The following is an 18,164-nucleotide window of genomic DNA, read 5'->3' as shown; positions in this document are numbered from 1 at the left end:
TTTGACGGTTTTTGGAAAATATCCTGAAACTCCAAATAGTGGTCTGGGACCCCTTGGACCGTATTAATGGACATACCAGTGGCACCTTCAGTAGCTAAGGATCTTTTCGGAGACCAATACTTGTCGGAAGTAAAACAGTTCTCGTGACAAAATTGCGAAGACAAAGAGACTGTCCGGGTAACCCAATTTATATATGGGTTATGTCTAATGAGCCACGGAATTCCAAGAATGATGGTATGGTTAGGGGACGTAATAAGATCGAAGGAGATGTGTTCTTGATGGTTTCCCACCTGTAGACTTAACATCAGGGTAGTGGTGTCTACAGGACCAGAGGATATCAAAGATCCATCCACAGTGTGTACCTGTTCGGGTACTTCTTTTGCTTGAGTAGGAACTAGGTTAGCAGCAGCCCATGTCTTGTCCATGTATATACCACTAGCACCACAGTCTAGTAATGCCATAGTCTTTTCTTGACGACCGTCAGGAAGTTGTAACAGGACAGGAAAGATGAACAAGGCAGTTGTATTGTCATTAAAGGAGCTGATGGAAGGTATAGCTGTAGATCCCGTCCCCTCCCTTCTTACAGAGGACGGGAGGTGGCGTTTCCCGAAGGTCTGGACGGACGTACTGGACAGGTACGGAGTATGTGACCAGCAGAACCACAATACAGGCACAACCCTCTCTTGCGTCTGTCTTCTCGTTCACTAGCAGAGAGCGGACCTCGGGTAGTATCCACCTGCATGGGTTCCCCTTCGATGTCTCTAGCAGGAGTGCGAGGTTCCTCGGAATGCTGCAGGTATGCACGTGAGCTACTTGGCTGGGTAAACCCTCTACTCCTTTTCTTTTCCGATCTCCGTTCCTGAAGACGATATTCGATGGACAGTGCTTGATCCATCAGGCCACGAAGATCTTCCGCTCTGGTAGAATGCACTAGTTCATCCTTTATTTCTTCTTTGAGTCCTCTACGAAATAATGTTACCAGAGTACGTTCCACCCAAGTGGTCTCTGCCGCCAGCTGACGAAAACGGGTTATATATTGCAGGACGTCTTGGGAGCCTTGTTGGATGTCGCACAAGGCTTCTTCAGCGGAGGCTTCCAATCCAGGACGGCTAAACATTTGTTTGAAGCGACTCACAAAGGCGGAATAGTCTGACAATACAGGGTCGTCGGAGGACACCATCGGGGTTGCCCAGGCCAAGGCTGGGCCGGATAAGGCACTGATAAGGTAACCCACCTTGGTCCTGTCGTGGGAGAATTGAGTAGGTCGGAAGGCGAAATACACCGTTAAAGCATCCAAGAACTCGCGAAGCTTGGTTGGTTCACCAGAGAAACAAGGGGTAGAAGCGGAGATTGTTGGAACATCACTGGTGCGGAGGGCCAAAGCCTGTCGTAACGCAGCATTTTCATTACGTAGTTGTTGCAACTCCTGGGCTTGTTGCTGAATCGTGGTTAACAGAGATTGCTCCGGATCTGCAGCAGCCGCCACTGTATTATCCATGGTGTTTGAGGACGTCGGAATGGTTAGGCGCTGCAATCTGTCACGACTCACGTGCTGCTTGCGCCTGGAATTTGCAGATCTGGTGGCGTGAATCTTCAATGTTCGGCTTTGGCCCAAAAAGGGGCGACTCTTTCTGGTAGCCACGGTGCTGTAGGCAATGGAGACACCAAGAACAGACCGTGCCCTTCAGAAAGTAGCGCCAGAGGGAAAAACCCCTTCCAAAGGGGAAAAACCTCCAAACAGGAAAAGTCCTGGAGAAAAACAAGAACAAACAAACAGGAATCCAAAAGGAGCAAAATTCAGAAAACACAGAATGCTGAGTCCAAAACCAAAAGGCAAGGAAATCAGGAGCGAAGACACCAACTGAGCAGAAAGTGTTGCAGCGCAAGGAAAGAGGAAAAACACAGCCCTTATATACCAACAAACAGGAAGTGACCCACAGGAAGTAAAAGGACACCATCTTAGATAGGGAAACAATATATAGAACAGAATAGTAGAGGAACCATAGAGAATAGGGAACAAGGAATGCTGGGAAAGCACAGGAATCTGGGAAGGAGGAAAAGACATAAAGAAAGGCACACAACAGACTGCAAACAGAAGAAAGGACAAGGAAACGAAGAAAAACAGGTAAGAGGGTTCAGAGACCCCTGGGACAGTGAAAGGCAGAAGGAAGAACGAGGCCCCAAGCAAATCTGGGGCCTCGAAACGCGCAGGAGAGGCTGGGGGCGCGCCGCGTCTTAATAACGCGGTGCGCGGCCCGAGCCGAACGCCCGGCCGAAGTCGAGCTCTCGGCTCGCGCCGCACCGCGCGGCGCGACACCTTCAGTCACAAGGAGGAGCACAGAAGTAGCAGCCATCACAGAGGACCTACCCACCACCCAAATTGTACAACCTGCCAGCTCCAACCCCGCTGAGGACTCTGTCGACACTGGTACCAGCTTTGAGAGAACTGTAATTGGAGTACAGCGGGAGCTGGCCAAGGAGGAGCGGTGGGGATACAAAATATGGCAGCAAGCCTAGAGGGGGGGCGTTTGTGCATGATGTCAACTGCAGAACCGGCAGCAGCCATGCAAGGGCGAACATCAATCTTGCAGGAACTTGAAAAAAGGTTGAAGGAAATCAGCACAGCTGTAAGAGAGTTGACACTACACCCACAACAACAATCCTGTCAACATGTGCACAAATGCAATATTGCCCCCCTCAGGGCCGACCTGGCTGCCTATCACAGTGATGTGGCTGCTATACTTAAGAACCAGCAGCTCCTCCTTGCTGAAGTACTGCCCTTAATAGCCCCACAGTTGGCAGCTACCGGGATGTCTGACTCCACGTCTTCAAAAACTGGGGTGTGTGTTGCCCCTTCACAACCACCACCACCAAGGGCAGGGGATACTACACACACATCAGAAGATGAAGACGTGGAACAGATCACCTTCGCCCGTAAGAGTACCCGGTAGCACTAGTCCCTGCCACATGGCCAGCTATAACCAAGGTCTTGTGCTTTGTAACATGCATGTCTTGCAACAACTGCACTCAAGCACTGTTCTTCAGCCTACTGTTTATCTTGTCACCCTGCCCTGTGATTGTCTCTCACTAACTCATTGGCAAATCCTGTCCCTCTGCACTGTCTGAAACTTCACCCCAGCATGTCCAATGACATGTCCTTTTGCACTTGTGTAGGATCACAATGGAAGGTGTCACACTAATGGGCTCACAATCATGGACAATGTACATATAGCATTACAGCACTTTCAAATAAATAGCACTTACACAACAACTTTGTCTCTGTGTAATGTGACATATCAACCGTGATGGCCATCAGTGATGTTTACCTCAGGACAATGATTATAGATTGTCAATACAACTGACCTGAAAGAATGTTGGCTGATAACTATGCTCTGTGGTCTGGATTGTGCCATCATCTGCCCTTCCTGAGGGTTAATTCTGAGGAAAATAGAAACTATACACCATAATGCTGTGTTGGACAGAATAACGCTTCCTCAAGGGATGTCTAAGCCAAAAATTATTGTCTTCAACTTTGTCTTAAAGCCAAAACTAACACACAACATACATGCATTGTAACAAATGATAGGTGTGAGTTATGTATACCATACTACATGAGAGCATACTACCTCTCACCTTATAAGGCTTTGCTTGGACATCAGGTTGCAGGCGGACTTAACACAGTGTTCTCAGTACCAATTCTGGTCGCAAAGTATGTGAGATTGAAAACATACATCAAAATTTAACAACACTTTGGGATACATAGTAACCTTGGGTGGTGGGTGCAATGGATGGCAGAATCTTAGCAAAGTAGCTTTGGTGTAGCTGCCAATGTAACAGCTCAATTGGGATTTGGTTGCAGGATGGGACACAAAAGCTAATACTAAAGATGCACTGTTCACCCATGCCAAGGCCCTGATCCCCAAGCATGTGACACATACTGTAAAGGGTTACCTAAATATTTATTTAACAGTAAAAACAGGAGCTAAAACCAGGGGAAACACCTTACCTAACCTAATCTATCCTAACTACACATTACCCACAACTGGCACTAACTAACCTAAGCTAAACTTACTTATCACATTTAACTAAACACTGTAAACATCAACCCCCTATCCCCCATTATAAGACGGGACACATGGAAGACAACATATACTAACCTAAACACATATTATCTTATACTAAACAAATATATATATTTTTTGTATTTTTGTATTTTATATATTTTTTTAAATACCAAAACCCCAACATCATCAGGCCAACGCACACACAATAAAAAATATATATTACAAGTATCATACCACCACTACTACTAACTAAACTAACAGCGTATTCTAACCTAACACTAAGCCCCCTAAACCCACTAATGAAAAGAACCAGGAAAAAGGAGGGAGGGGAGGGAATCATGGCTGAGGGTAAAATGTTTACAAGTTCGCCCTCGCAAGGTCTTCCTTATGGCACGCACCCTCCTATTAACTTATGCCACCTCCTGCTGCAGCCTGGTCATTTTCCTCAACACACGGTCAAAGTTCTGTTGCATCCACTGAAAATCTGCTGGGTCAATGACTGCAGCAGGAGTGTCCTGGGTGTCAGTGGAAGATGTATGTCCCCTTGTCGGTGCCATGCCTGTAGGAGGAGGTACAGGTGGTGCTGTGACAGGTTCTGGAGCAGTGGAGGTTGACGGTCCAGCAAAGGTGCCTGCTATGGTTGGTGCCACGTGGGTGGTAGCGGTGGTGCTGGTGGATGTGGTGGACACTGAAGGGCCCCCTTGAACAAATGACCTCCAGAATCCGGAGGCTCTTTCATGGTGATAACGCCTTGCCATGTTGCGGAACCTAGTCTTCATTTCCAGAATGTGGCGGTAAAGCATCGCCCTGTGCTGAAACTCCTGAATCTGGATGGGATTAATATTGGCAGCTGTTGAAACAAATATAAAACCAAACATTAGGTACTTCATTGTGTGATATGGCTCCAGAAGTAAATCAGAAAATACATCTAATGTACCAGAAACAGGCCATATCATCATACAGATCACTGATTGTCCCTGAGGAAGTACGTGCCATTGCAGCCTACACATGTCCTATCAAACAGCACAGCAATACTCTAAAAGATGGGTAACAACTTAAATGACCTATGCATCATAGTTCAGCCATTTGTCACGTAAAAAATGCTGCAAGTCCTCCACATGTGACAGGCCAACTAATGACTAACTTCTGGATGACGCTAATTTTTTTATGCATGTGCGTTTTTTTTATGCATATGCATCAAAATTTCTGTCTTTGACTGGGTTTGGGTCATTTCTCATTTTTAATAGTACATGATAGGTGTGACAATACAGAGATAAGCTGTTTTCACTTACATTGTGCATTCCGATGTATGGGCACATGTGACAGATCATATTACTGCGGACCAAGATCCTCTAGTTGTACCGGATTTGCACTCTTCACTGATGCAATAGATGGCCAAACGTGTGGAATACAAATAGGTAATACCCAGTTTGGGCATGTTTTGCGTCAATAGAGGATAGCAAGGCTACGCAACTCAATACAGTAACTCAATGCCTGTGTGTCAATGTGTGTGAATTGGCTCTTACTAATGTAGTTGTCCCACTGTACAAGACGCGTTTTCTCAAATCTGCTTGTATGCATGTGTAGTCAATGTGTCCAACAATCAGATGCTATTCAGTGTGGAAATGAGAAAGGAAATGTGTTTGTCATACACGTAGCAACAAATGCTGTGTGAACTTCCAAGGTTTTTTGGGACATAAGCATCACCAATGACAAACCATGCACAGGATAGATAGAAGATGGTTGATCATGGCAATGTTCCAAGACTAAGTCATCACATGTCCTGGAATGTTGGATACCACTTCCTAGGCACTTGTTTGGATACTACCCATGAATCAGGCATTGGATAAAGCTATGTGGGTACGGTGTTTGTGACACTGAGTCCCAAAAACAATCCACAAATGTCATGTCATGCCACAGTTTGAGTCATATAAAGGAGCCATGTTTCTCCTGTGTCAGTGGAGGACCAGCAGACAAAGCAGCACATGTGCACATATTTCCAGTTGTTAATTGCACAAAGGTATCCAGGTCAAGTGTGTGGGGCCATGTGTAGCCTGAGTCATTATTGGGGTCCATGTTGTCACAGTTACGTGCAGGTCTAGTCATGAGTCTGTGGAGCCCAGTGCTTAATTTGTGCTTGTTGTTTCCGGTGCTGAGCACCGGCACTTATTTGCGAAGGCCGGAGCTTATTCTTATTCCTAAGGCATTTGCTGTGAGCAAAAGACACATATGGGAAAGACGGAAGAAGGAAAAACAAAAAAGTGTCATAAAGGGAGAAAGTAGAAAGCTGCAAGAGTGAGCTGAAGGGGCAGGGGTGGCCGTAAATGGATTGAAGAGGCCAGAGATGGCTTCAGGATTACTCTGCCTCAGTATTCAGTGCTAGCAGATTTAATTACAGCAGTGGCTTGAGCACCGGCACCTCTTTATTTAGAAATTAAGCACTGGTTGAGCCATTTCCTGGATATACAAAGTATCCTTCACAGCTGAATTGAAGGAAAGCCGAAGAGGAATTGAGACCACACATGGGGATAGTCCAGCTATGGAACTGCAGATGCGTTACAAGACTGACAACAGGACAACCTTGGTGTGCTGACAAAATTAATGGTTCAGGAATTTTAAACCAACAGGTTTCCTCACATTTGTACACAGGGTGGCCTCTAAAAATCTCACTGCAGCTGGGAACATCAGTGCCTCTGTGCTGATTAATCTCACAGCTATTCACCACGCAAGCCCCATCAATATGTTGGGGGCAATGTGAATCAGCGTGTGGACTGTCAGGGCACTAACATGTGTTGACATTTCATGCACATTATCTGACGTTGTTTGTTGTGCTGGAGGCAACATACCCAATCCATGCATACAGCTATGGCACACTGTCACTATCTGTCACTCATGCATACATGCAACCCAGACAAGGGATGGGCCATGATTAGACCATTTGAAGCAAGTTCCACCCCATGATACAATACGTATACTGATTACGCTATACAATGTATTTGAGTATTCATTGTAGACCTACATGACATAATACCCCAAGAGGAAAGTGAGGGCATGGAAAGCAACTATGAGACAAATGTAGCCACAGTGAACATTTATGGTGACGCTAAGACAGGAACCAGTCAGGCTAACAGGATGCAGGGTCAATCAGGAACAAAAATGAACAAGGCAAATATACAGTGAGCAGACTGAGACTGGTCAAAGCAGGAACAACACTGTGGAAAATGAAAACTGTATTTGTCCTTTGTGTTGGATCGTAACACAATAAACCAATGCCTGTGTTACAGTAGTGATCTATACGGCAATGCATGCCGGTGTTATACATATAATGGCAGTTTCCATGTCATTCCAGGCAGCTGCAAGGGCAGTGCATGTTCAAATGGCTGATCTGCATGGAGGTGTTCACAGGTGTGTTCAGCTTCAGTCTCTCACAAGTCCTGTAGGTGAGAATTAAGTTGAAAGGTGCAACAGTACCTTTCACATGGGAAGCAATGTACAGGTGATTACAGGTCCAACAGACTACAAGGCAGCGCATTATTCACCCAGACATCCATGCAGACAGAAGAACAATGACTAGGGCATACCATACTAAAGAGGGAAGAACACTGGAATCAGAATGTGAGTCTGGGTGTGGGTAGATGAGGGATTATCTGGGTATAAATATTCAATTTCCAGGGCACTCTGAAGAAGGGTTGGGTGAGACAGGAACATGGCAGTGACAGGATTTATGACCTGGGCTGCCATGTGTAGGGGATGTCTTGTGAGCAATGCTAGTCATACCCGGGGCACACGTGCTATCCATTTGCTGCTTACATGGAATTCTTGTCACACATACTCTTTGCAAAGATAGCTGATGTAACACTTACCCTCAAGGGTCCGGTCATTCCTTCTTGTTACCAATGCAATGGCACATCCACTGCCTCATGTATGAGGTATTTTTTGTCCATATTGAATGATGGTGTCTTAGTTGTGTGCCATATGCTGCAATGAACCATGTTGCCAACATGTATGTGTGAAATAGCTGTGCTCCTCTGATATTGCCTTTCAAATGTGAAATGGACAGGATATATGTCTGAAGTTGGGTGTACATTCATACCCATCAAATATGATGTGGATTTTTCTGTATCCTAATCTGTATTTCTGCAATGCTCCATGAGGCTACACTCAGATTATGATTCTTAGGGATAATGTTATGCAAAAATGATTAACCAGACCATGATATGGTGAATAGAATAGGTGTTTATTGACATATGGTAAGACAGTGGTAATGGATGAGTAAAGTTAAAAGAAATTGTGGACAATATGTTGTCGCCGACGCAATCCTGCAGCTGTGTTTGGATGGTCACCCTCATGTTCATGGGCAGCATCCTCCTCTTCAGGCATTTGTGGGTCTGGTTCATATAGGGGAATGTTCCTCCTTATACATATGTTGTGCAGGATGGCACAGGTCAAAATGATTTTTCACACCATTTCAGGTGAGTATAGGAGGCTGCCTCTGGTGATGTCAAGGCACCTGAATCTTGAATTCAGGATGCCAAAGGTCCTCTCGACTATGGTGCGTGTCCTCCGCTGTGCCTCATTATAGGCACGCTCTGATGCTGTGCTTGGGTTTGCAAATGGGGTCATGATCCATGGCTGGATCCCATACCCTGATCAGCTGAAAGAGAAAATGAGTGAGAAACTGTTGATGTTGCTTGCACCATGATTCTCACTTTGCATGGCAGTTGTTCTCTTGTGTTGTCTCTGACTCATCGGTGTTTGTGTTATTATGTGGAATCCTAGGCTTCTAAGATGTACCATCAACATTGGGTTGTGTCCTTATCTGAACTGGTGTTTGGCTGATTGACCAGATGTCAGCGGTATTTTTGTTGAGTTGCAGTGCATTGTGTACTCCCTTGCATTATGTCATGTGAAAGAGGTGTCCATGTGTCTAAACTGGGGGTGACATGATACTTCCATACACAGATTAAATTCCACAGTGGTCGTAACACAGTTGCATCTATATGGCCTGGACATCCCATCCAATTCAACATAGGCAATAGAATTAGTTAAACATCAGTGAGGCCCTTAGATTTGGCAAGGTGACAATGTACAACACATCTCCATATGTTGTCAGCACTGACGTCTTGACAATTGACTATGCACAAATATTCCATCTGTGCCAAATTCTCTGGTGACCTATTTCTCTGCCCTTGCCAAGTCGACTCAGGTTCAAACGTGTACCTATACTACTGTGCATGGCTAACTTGGTTGGAAGGTTGTCATTTTGAGTGTCAGAAGGCCCATATGCCTGTACATTTGTTGTGTGTATGTGAAAATGTCTCAATCTGTATGTGTAGGAATGTGCGCTTTCAATATTGTCACATCCATATGTGTTCTTAGCACAGTCCACTTGCTTATTGGTAGTGGGCAATGTCAGAGCAGGAGTGATGTGAAAAATTGGTACAGCCTCAATGATTATATGTCAGCTTCATTGTAGTCATCATCATGCTATGTGTGTCATGGTGTTTGACCTGCAGCAAAACACATTGCACACCCCTTACACAGTACTTATTGCTTGGAAGGGTGTTTGATTGAGTGTTCTTGATGTGATATTGAAAGATTAATCTTCCAAGTTTTACTGCCAGTTAAGGCCATGTCATTGTGTTGTTTTGAATTGTTCCCTTGTGTCTGTGGAGTGGCATCTGTTGTTATTTGGTTCTGTCATTTGTCCGTAGGTGTCTATCCAAATGGGTGAGGATATCAAACATGCCTAGCGGTGTCACAACCTCAGCGTGTTCCTGGCCATGTGTCAATGTAGTGGTGTATGTGCTGTTTGTTCTGGAGGGTTCTTGTGCAGTGTGTATATAAGTAGGTTTCTGTACTTACCAACAAGTAGGCCATTTCCATATCATCCATCCTGGAAGTGTTGATTGATGGTGCAGTGGCGGAAGATGAATGAATCATGTACACTCCAAGAAAACTTTGCCACGATGTTGGTGATCAATCCCTGGTGATCGACAATGGCCTGCACATTGATGGAGTGTGTGTGCTTCCTGTTGCGATATAGATGTTTGGTTGCAGCAGGTGGCACAATGCGTACATGTGTGCAGTCAATGGCACCAAGCACGTGTGGGAAGCCGTTGATTTGGTATAAGCCCTGTTTGGTCTCCTGCTGCTTCTGCTGTGTGTTGGGGAAGCTGATGTGGCAGGGTGTGAGGGAGATGATGGCGTTGAGTACCTTAGGTAGGAAGGCAGAGAATGAGGGCTGTGAGATCCCAGCAACCAGGGCACCAGTGGTTTTAAAGAAGCTACTTGCCAACATGTGGAGTACAGCTAGCAGCTTAGTTTCTGGTGGAATGGTGTGGGGTGTCAGCAAGCTGGATGCCAACTGTGGCTCAATGTTGCGGAGCAGCTGCTGAATGGCTAGTTGAGCCTGTACCTTTGGATGATGTCTTGTTGCCGGAGTCCCAGAAGGGTTGTCCTGGTGCAGAATATCTTCTCCTGCCTTCTGCGTTGCCTATGGGGTCCCTGCTGGTGTTGTAGAAGCTGCTGTTGTTGGTCCTGTGCTCTGTGTCAGCGTGCATGCTGGATGAATTGCACCTCCATGTCTTCCTTTTGGAGCTCTGCTGTTGCTTCGGTGTGTTTTCCTTAAGTACTGGTGTTTGCCCCATTTTAACGCCTACCCTGACCCAGGCGTTAGGTTTTTTTACGCAAATCATGCTGTGCTCCGACTCTGCCTCCCGGCCGTGTGGGACTTTCGCGCAGTAGCATAAATATGGCACACAGGTGTTTACGTCATTTTTTGGATGGGAACGCCTACCTTGCATGTCATTAACGCAAGGCGGTTTCCCGCATCCAGAAAATGATGCGCACAGTGGAATTTTGGCATCCGCGGGCTTGGGAGTCAAAGTATAAATATGGTACACGGTTTGCGCCGAATGTGCGTCAAAGTTATTGACGCACATTCGGCGCAAACAGAGTATAAATATGGGCCTTTGTCTGGGGCTACATTTAGGCACACAGGAGTCCTTTCATGCAACGCATTGACAATAAAGTGGTTATCAGCCAGATGCATCCATACTTCACTTTGTTCACATTTTATGACAGGGGACAGTGTTACAGGTGTGAGATGTGTTTTATTGGTGGCAGGAAGTGAATAGTGCAATTTACAGTGATGACAAGTGGTCATGGGTGGTTGACCTCAATGCCAACATGTTGGCAGCCTTGTTGGTAGTATTGATGGGTCCATCAACTCTTACATTAGTTCATATTGCTTGTTAGCACTGTATGGTGGTTGATTGAGTGGGATGGTTGCTGTGCAGATTGTTGCTGAGTTACTTCTTGAAGGGGGCCTTGTTTTTTGCTGGGGTTCCAGTGCCATATCTTGGCCTGAGGGTACGTTTGGGTGCCTGCTGTTGACCTGTTGAGGGGATAACATGGTTGGCCCTTGGGTTTCCTCTGAGGGTAGTTCCTGGGATGTTTCTGATGATGGTGTAATTGTCCGGTCTGTGTCCGGTACTGTAGTGGGGGCCTCCTGTCCTGTGTGGGTCTCAGACTGGGTTAGTACCAGCTGCAGCAGTGCTCTTGCTATGCTGGCCATTGTGGCATTGTGCTGTTCCCACTTCCCCATGACCTGTTGGTGGTGTTCCTGCTGCATCCTCTGACTGTGCTCCAGGGTGAATACTATCTGTGCCAACCTGTCATGGGTATGCTGGTAAGCACCCAATACCTCAGATATCATGTCCTGGGCTGCTGCATCCATCCTGTGGCCTCCCCCGGCCCACTGAGGCCCTAGCACTTGCCCTAGCCCCCTGTGCCTGTGTCCCCCGCACAGGTCTGGCGGTACCACTTGTACTGGGGCCCTCGCCTTCTTGCATGTTGGGAGTGGGAGACTGTGTCCTCTGTACCTGTCTTCCACCAGTCTGTGGCCTGGATACATTGGTGCGGGGATGCTTGCCCTGGGATGCTGTTCTTGACTGGGTGGTGAGTGTGTCAGTGGTATCCTGGGTCGGGCTGCTGCATGGTGACAGTCCAGCCTGCCTGCTCATCAGTGTCCAGGGATCCTTCACCAATGTCCTGTGAGGTGCCTCTGTCTCAATGGGGGGCACTGGCACTCCTTGTCCCATCCATGAGTGGGGCATGGGTGGTGGTGCCTGTTGGGGGACATAGACATGTCTGTTACAAATGCATGAACGGTTGGGGTGCACAGGACTGGGCTTTTTTGTGCTGGTGTAACTTTTAGTGGCCATCCAGGGTGCCTTTGTGAGGTTTACACTGCATTTTCCTCAGGGTGTGGGGTTGCATGGGGGGTGTAGTTCCAAGGTGAATCCTTGCAGGGGGAGGTGGCTGTGCACAGGGGGAGGGATGTGGGCCTGTTAGTGGCTTTGTGGTCATGCAGGGGGGTGGATTCAGTGGCTCTTGCCTGGGTGGGGTATTGGTCCTGGTGGGTGTGGGTAGGGTGGTGCATGCATTACAGGTATGGTGTATATGGGGTAAACATGGACAACTTACGCACATCCATTCCTCCAGTGAGTCCACTGAGTCCCTCAGGGTGCAAGATGGCCAGTACCTTGTCCTCCCAGTCGGTGTATTCGGGTGGTGTTGGTGGAGGTCAACCCCCCCCCCAGTCTTCCGGACTGCAATGTGGTACCTGGATGCCATGGCCCTGTCCTTCCCCTGCAGGTCATTCCATCTCTTCCGGATGTCATCTCTTGTGTGTGGATGGTGTCCCACTGCATTGACCCTGTTGACAATGGTCTGCCATACCTCCATCTTCCTTGCGATGGGTGTGTGCTGCACTGGGCCCCAAATATTTGTGGCTCCACCTTCAGGATCTCATCCACCATGAACCTTAGCTCCCTTTCTGTGAAGCGTGGATGTTTGGGGGGTGACATGGTGAGTGTGGTGAATGGTGTCAGGGCTGGAAACGCGGTGAGGGTGCTCTTCTGTGGGTCGGTATGCGTCTTGTGGCTTTTGGTGTCTACTTCTGGTGCTCTCCGTCTTATTTGGCCTGGTTTCGTTGCAAAGGATTGTGGGGTGTGTCTATGAGTGTTTTATGGGGTTATGGATGTGTGTCAGGTGTGTGGGTTTCAACCTTATCCAATGTGTGCACTTCTTGCTGTTAAGTACACTTGCCATCCGTGGCGGTTGGCACCGCCAGGGGTCGTCCGGCCTCCACTATCCGCCAAGGTGATTTGTGCATCATTATTTGGAGGGCGGGATGTGGGTGTGCTCGGTGGTGGCGGGGTGGGGAGGTCCAGCATTTCTGCCAACAAGGTCATGGCGGTGACTGGTGGTCTTCTGTTCACCGCCACCACAGCGGTCGGCGGAGTTTACTGCTGTGTTCATAATGACCGCCATAGTTGTTTTTTAAGTAACCCATTAACGATTTGCAAAACATACCTACCCTTTGTAGGTATGTTTTTATATCTGCATTTTCCTTCTTCTGCCACATTCTAAATTTTCCCTTCATTCCTCTCAATTTGTAGTATGTACTCGATATCCAGGTCCGGACTGAGGTGTTATGGTGGACAAAAGAACAATGGTTCGGAATGCTATTTTGAGCAAGTGTGTTTAATGCACTGCCGTAAATGGCGCGGTATGCCTAGATGTGAACACCATGCTCATTATGCCACTGAAACCAAGCCATATCCAACTGACAAACTCCAATCAGAGTGAAATTGGTCTTCAGTTTCTTGTGTTCTCCTTCACAGAAGACCTGGCCTGGCAGCTAAGGCTGTATTGTTCTTATTGGAGCAGGGTCAGGACAGATTTGCATATGGCTGGGTCCAAACTATGGTAGCACAATGTGCGAAATAATAATGGACCAAGATGTGGCCTGAGTAATTAATTGAGCTTAATTGAAGCAGTCCATCCATCATATTTTTTTATACATAGGTACGCATAGGTAAATGGCATCATTTACATTGGAAACTATTTCCATTTTGGATTAAGAATACGTCAGCTGTACCATACATTTGGAAGACCAGTCACCCTGAGTTGGGTGGCTCATCCATCGGCCTGTTGGCTGGACTTAACCACAGATAAGGCACACACCTACAAAGGGGAAGATAGACACAATTAGATTAGACCTAAACCTATTCCAGTAGCACCACAGCCCAGTCAGGATCATATCTGTTCTAGCTATACTTCCTGGCCACTCACTGATGCTACATGGGAATCACACTTGAGCCAATGAGCCAGACAATAACAGAAACAACAAACACACAATATTTAAAAAAGAATAAAAAGAACAAAAAAATAAAATGTATGCAATTAATGTAGAACAACGTTATATAACTTTATACATACACATATTGAAATTTAAATATAAAAATGTAAAAAGATGCTTATAGATATAAAATTGCAAGTATGTAAATCATTACTGGGTTATTTAAAAAACAACTATGTCTCTTCTCACATCCAACACTACTTTCAACACACTCAGAGAGAACTTAGCAATTCGCTTGTAGTGAACAAACAAACAGAGTAACAAACAATACAACTGTAACTGATAAATGGCTTAACAACGTCTTGCATCATAAGGGAAAGGAGGCGTAGCTCAAGGGGGTGGGCTTTATTCATGTACTTCAAGTTGTAGTGAATCCTAGTTCGTTTTTAATGGGATAACAGGAGTTAGCTTAGCCTTTGGCTTGCAGACTCGTGCCCCCGTCACCTAGTGACTTTTAACCTACTTAGCTTGCTCTGTCTTAGCCCATTTAATTATTTAATTCTTCTAAGATGGCTGCCTTGTTTATAGTTAGGCCACTTGTTATGAGTTACATTATCAGTGTCACCGTGCTAAGGCATCAAGATCAAGCAACAAAGACAAAAAAAGAGTAGGTGTTCACACTCTATACTTTCGAGGGATTGTTTATATTAATTGCCGTCCCAAGCATTCATGTTATCTATTGTTTGGGAACACACTTACGTCAGGGGTCCTTGTAGACCTGTATAAATATATGGCACTTTAGACAGATAATCAGAGGGATTACGACCAGAGGGCATTGCCACCATCGCTGATATCGATGCTGCAGTCGTCTTGATGCTGACCCAGTCTTCGTGTCCCTGCGGAGTCTGAGATAGAGACCTCATTCCAAGGTAACGAGGGTTGGGGGCTCCTCTCATGGACATGGCATTGGCAGATCAGGTTTACAAACCCAGCTCTCCTTCAGGTAGGAGGTTAGGCCTCTACATTAGGGTATTAGGGCATATTACATCTTGTATGTCTTTCCTATGCATTGCAAGATGGTGGGGGTATTTGTAATAATGACTCTCGCCTTCACAATTCTGTTTCTTACATTATGCATTATCCTAATCATTGCAGCCCATGCAACTTATCGCAAATTGCAGTTATGTTAAATAAAAACTATTGAAACTCTACTGCATCTTTGTTATTGCCTGTGTTTGTATGAGACATGATATATCTGTGAGAAAGTGGTAGTCTCCGTTTAACCACAATACTCCCTGAGATGTCTTATTCTCGAGTCCATGCGTAAAGGCTGCCACAAATCACCTTTTACTACTGTGTTTCTGTTGAGGTGCTGCCAGTGAGCTGGTAAGGTTGGGACAACAGTTGTGACTTGTTGTAGGAAAGGCGTAGTCGCCTACAAACAAAAGTACTGCCATCCTTTAACCAGCAGTCTTGCCCAGAGCAAGAGTCCAAACTACGACAAAGTAGTAATATTTGTCAGGTATGCAAATGTTTTCCTTAAGTGATGCATGTATCCCTATTTCTTTTAATTTATAGTTCTAAACAAAGCAGACGTGGATGGTCACTAGTGCTCTGAAGAACTACATTTGTTGGACCTATGCCAATAATTCATCTGTAAAGCTATTAGTAGTACCATAGTGATCATATTTTGAGTTGTATGTATCCTCACTCAGCCATTTCTCATGGTAGGCACACATATCCCATTCTCCTATCGGGAATAAGTAAAAAGCATTTCTTCAGGAATTTACACCTCTGCATAAACGTAACCTTTTTTGTGTCTGGAGATTTCTGCCCATAGATTTACATTTGTGAATTGGAGCTACATTTTTAATATCTAAGCATAACGATCTTTACCACAAGTAAACACATTACAACAATGATTGTACTACAGAAACTCTCTGGTGAAACAATGGTCTCTACCATGCATTGTTCTGGACCCATAAAATGCTCTCTAATTCCATCCCTTTACAATATTAGCTGTGCAGTCTTTTTTAGCATTGTAGAGTTAGGAACCATCACATCGATAGTGGAGAAGAGCGATTGAGCTATCCATAGGTTCCTATACCTCCCACCATGTCCCTCATTGTCCCAATTAAGATCAGGAATTTCTTCTCTGTCTCCTCCATCCATCACTCCTTTAAGTGAATCACCATCTTGAATTCTTCTTCCAGCAGCAACTATGGGTCTAATGCGCATGCAGTAGAAGTAGGCAGGCATCGCGGCAACTGTGCAGTCTTACCAGTCCCCAGGATGGGATGTCTTTTTAAGGGCTGCCTTTCATTCTTGACAAAGTGCAACTCTGTTGAGACTGGAATGTCCCCTGAATGGTTGACAGTTATCCCCCTTCTCCTGCATGCGTGAACTGTGAGTGTCTTATCCTGGTTTTTGGATCTAGGCCCCAGCCACACACTGATCCAATGGGTGCACCAAGGCATACGCCTGCCTTTTTCTTACGACTGGACTTGTCCTGAACATGGAGTTGTGCACGAAGCAAGCACCCTTAGTGACAGCAGAACTACTGTCCCTGTCACAGGTTTCTGCATATAGCACAATGGTGACAGCATGCTATGTTTTCTAGTAATTAAAGTCTTGACCAGGAATTTTTACATTTGTCATGTAACTGGGAGCTGACTGGATGATTCACCCCAAAGGTCCACTATTAACAGTGAACCAAGTGTCCTAGCTTTAGTATGTTGTGCACCTGGGCCTATGGATGTACGCCAACGAAGTTGGTATGCATGCATAAGTCCATAAATGAACCAGAGAGGCCCAAGTCTTTGGTTCCATTTTGAAAGCCCCTAGCCTGTTCATGTGCACACTATAGAGGTGAGGCTTTGTTCCCAGACAGTGGAATTGTATCTCTGATATTCTGGTAACAGGGTGAATGATATCCAGGTACTGAAGTGTGGAAAGGGGAAACAGGCATCCCCTTGAAATCTGATTGGGTCATTTCGGAGATAGAGTGCTACTGATTAGCTTTCTTGGCATAGCATTGGCAGGGGAAGGGGTGGGACTGCCATATCTGTGAAGGGTACTTTGGAAGTAGTGATGCTCTTTGTCTTTCTTCTTGATCACTGTCAGATGTGGCTGTTGATGTTTATGGCACAGACCACTCACACTTCTTTTGTCTCTGAGACAGCCCCAAGACAAATGCAGAATCTGGACAGCCTGAGAAGAGAACATGAAAGGGTAACCAATCCAAACTGGTTCTGCAAAAGCCAGCTTCCCATATGTGAGGGTACATTGTCTGGAATGGGAACTGGAAAGAGAATTGTTAGAGTCCTGGGAACCACAGTGTACTGTCTGAGTGAGAGGTTAGCCCTCTATGTGCTGACCCCCTAAGAGGAGCTGACAATGGGAAGGGACCAAAGCAGTTGACCCAGGCGGAGAACTACAACCACCAGAGACTCACAGACTGCATGAATGGCATGAATCCTAACAACTTCTGAGGCGCACCATTTCTGAAGCATGGCGAGTAGCCGTCCAGTGTTATCCTCATTGTTGCCACCAAGGATGTTGTATCCAGTATGCCAAATTGGTTGGCCCAACTGAAGCAAGGATAGACTTTACCTCTTTTCCCCAGATGCTGTGACCTCATCACGGCTGGCCCACGAAGTGCATTCTGTAATACTCTTCGAAAAATCACATTGAGTTGCATAGCTGGAACTACACCCAAGAGTGTCCAGGTGAAGCACTATTCTAAAGAGTAAGGCAGTTGCCTTGAATCACTCTGTTCTGATGATACAACATGCCAGGTTTGGCACCAAAGCACTCAGTGCCCTTTCATGCTCCAGCATAGCACAGAGAAGTGTGTCATTGTTGCCAGAGTGCTGCACCCAAAGTACAGGATTGTCAACTGCCTCTACCTAGGGAGTAGCAAGCACAACTGATATAGCTTCAATGTAGTG

This window comes from Pleurodeles waltl, chromosome 1_2, assembly GCF_031143425.1.
Source record: "Pleurodeles waltl isolate 20211129_DDA chromosome 1_2, aPleWal1.hap1.20221129, whole genome shotgun sequence".
NCBI classification, from domain to species: domain Eukaryota; kingdom Metazoa; phylum Chordata; class Amphibia; order Caudata; family Salamandridae; genus Pleurodeles; species Pleurodeles waltl.
Note: the sequence above shows the minus strand (reverse complement) of the source record.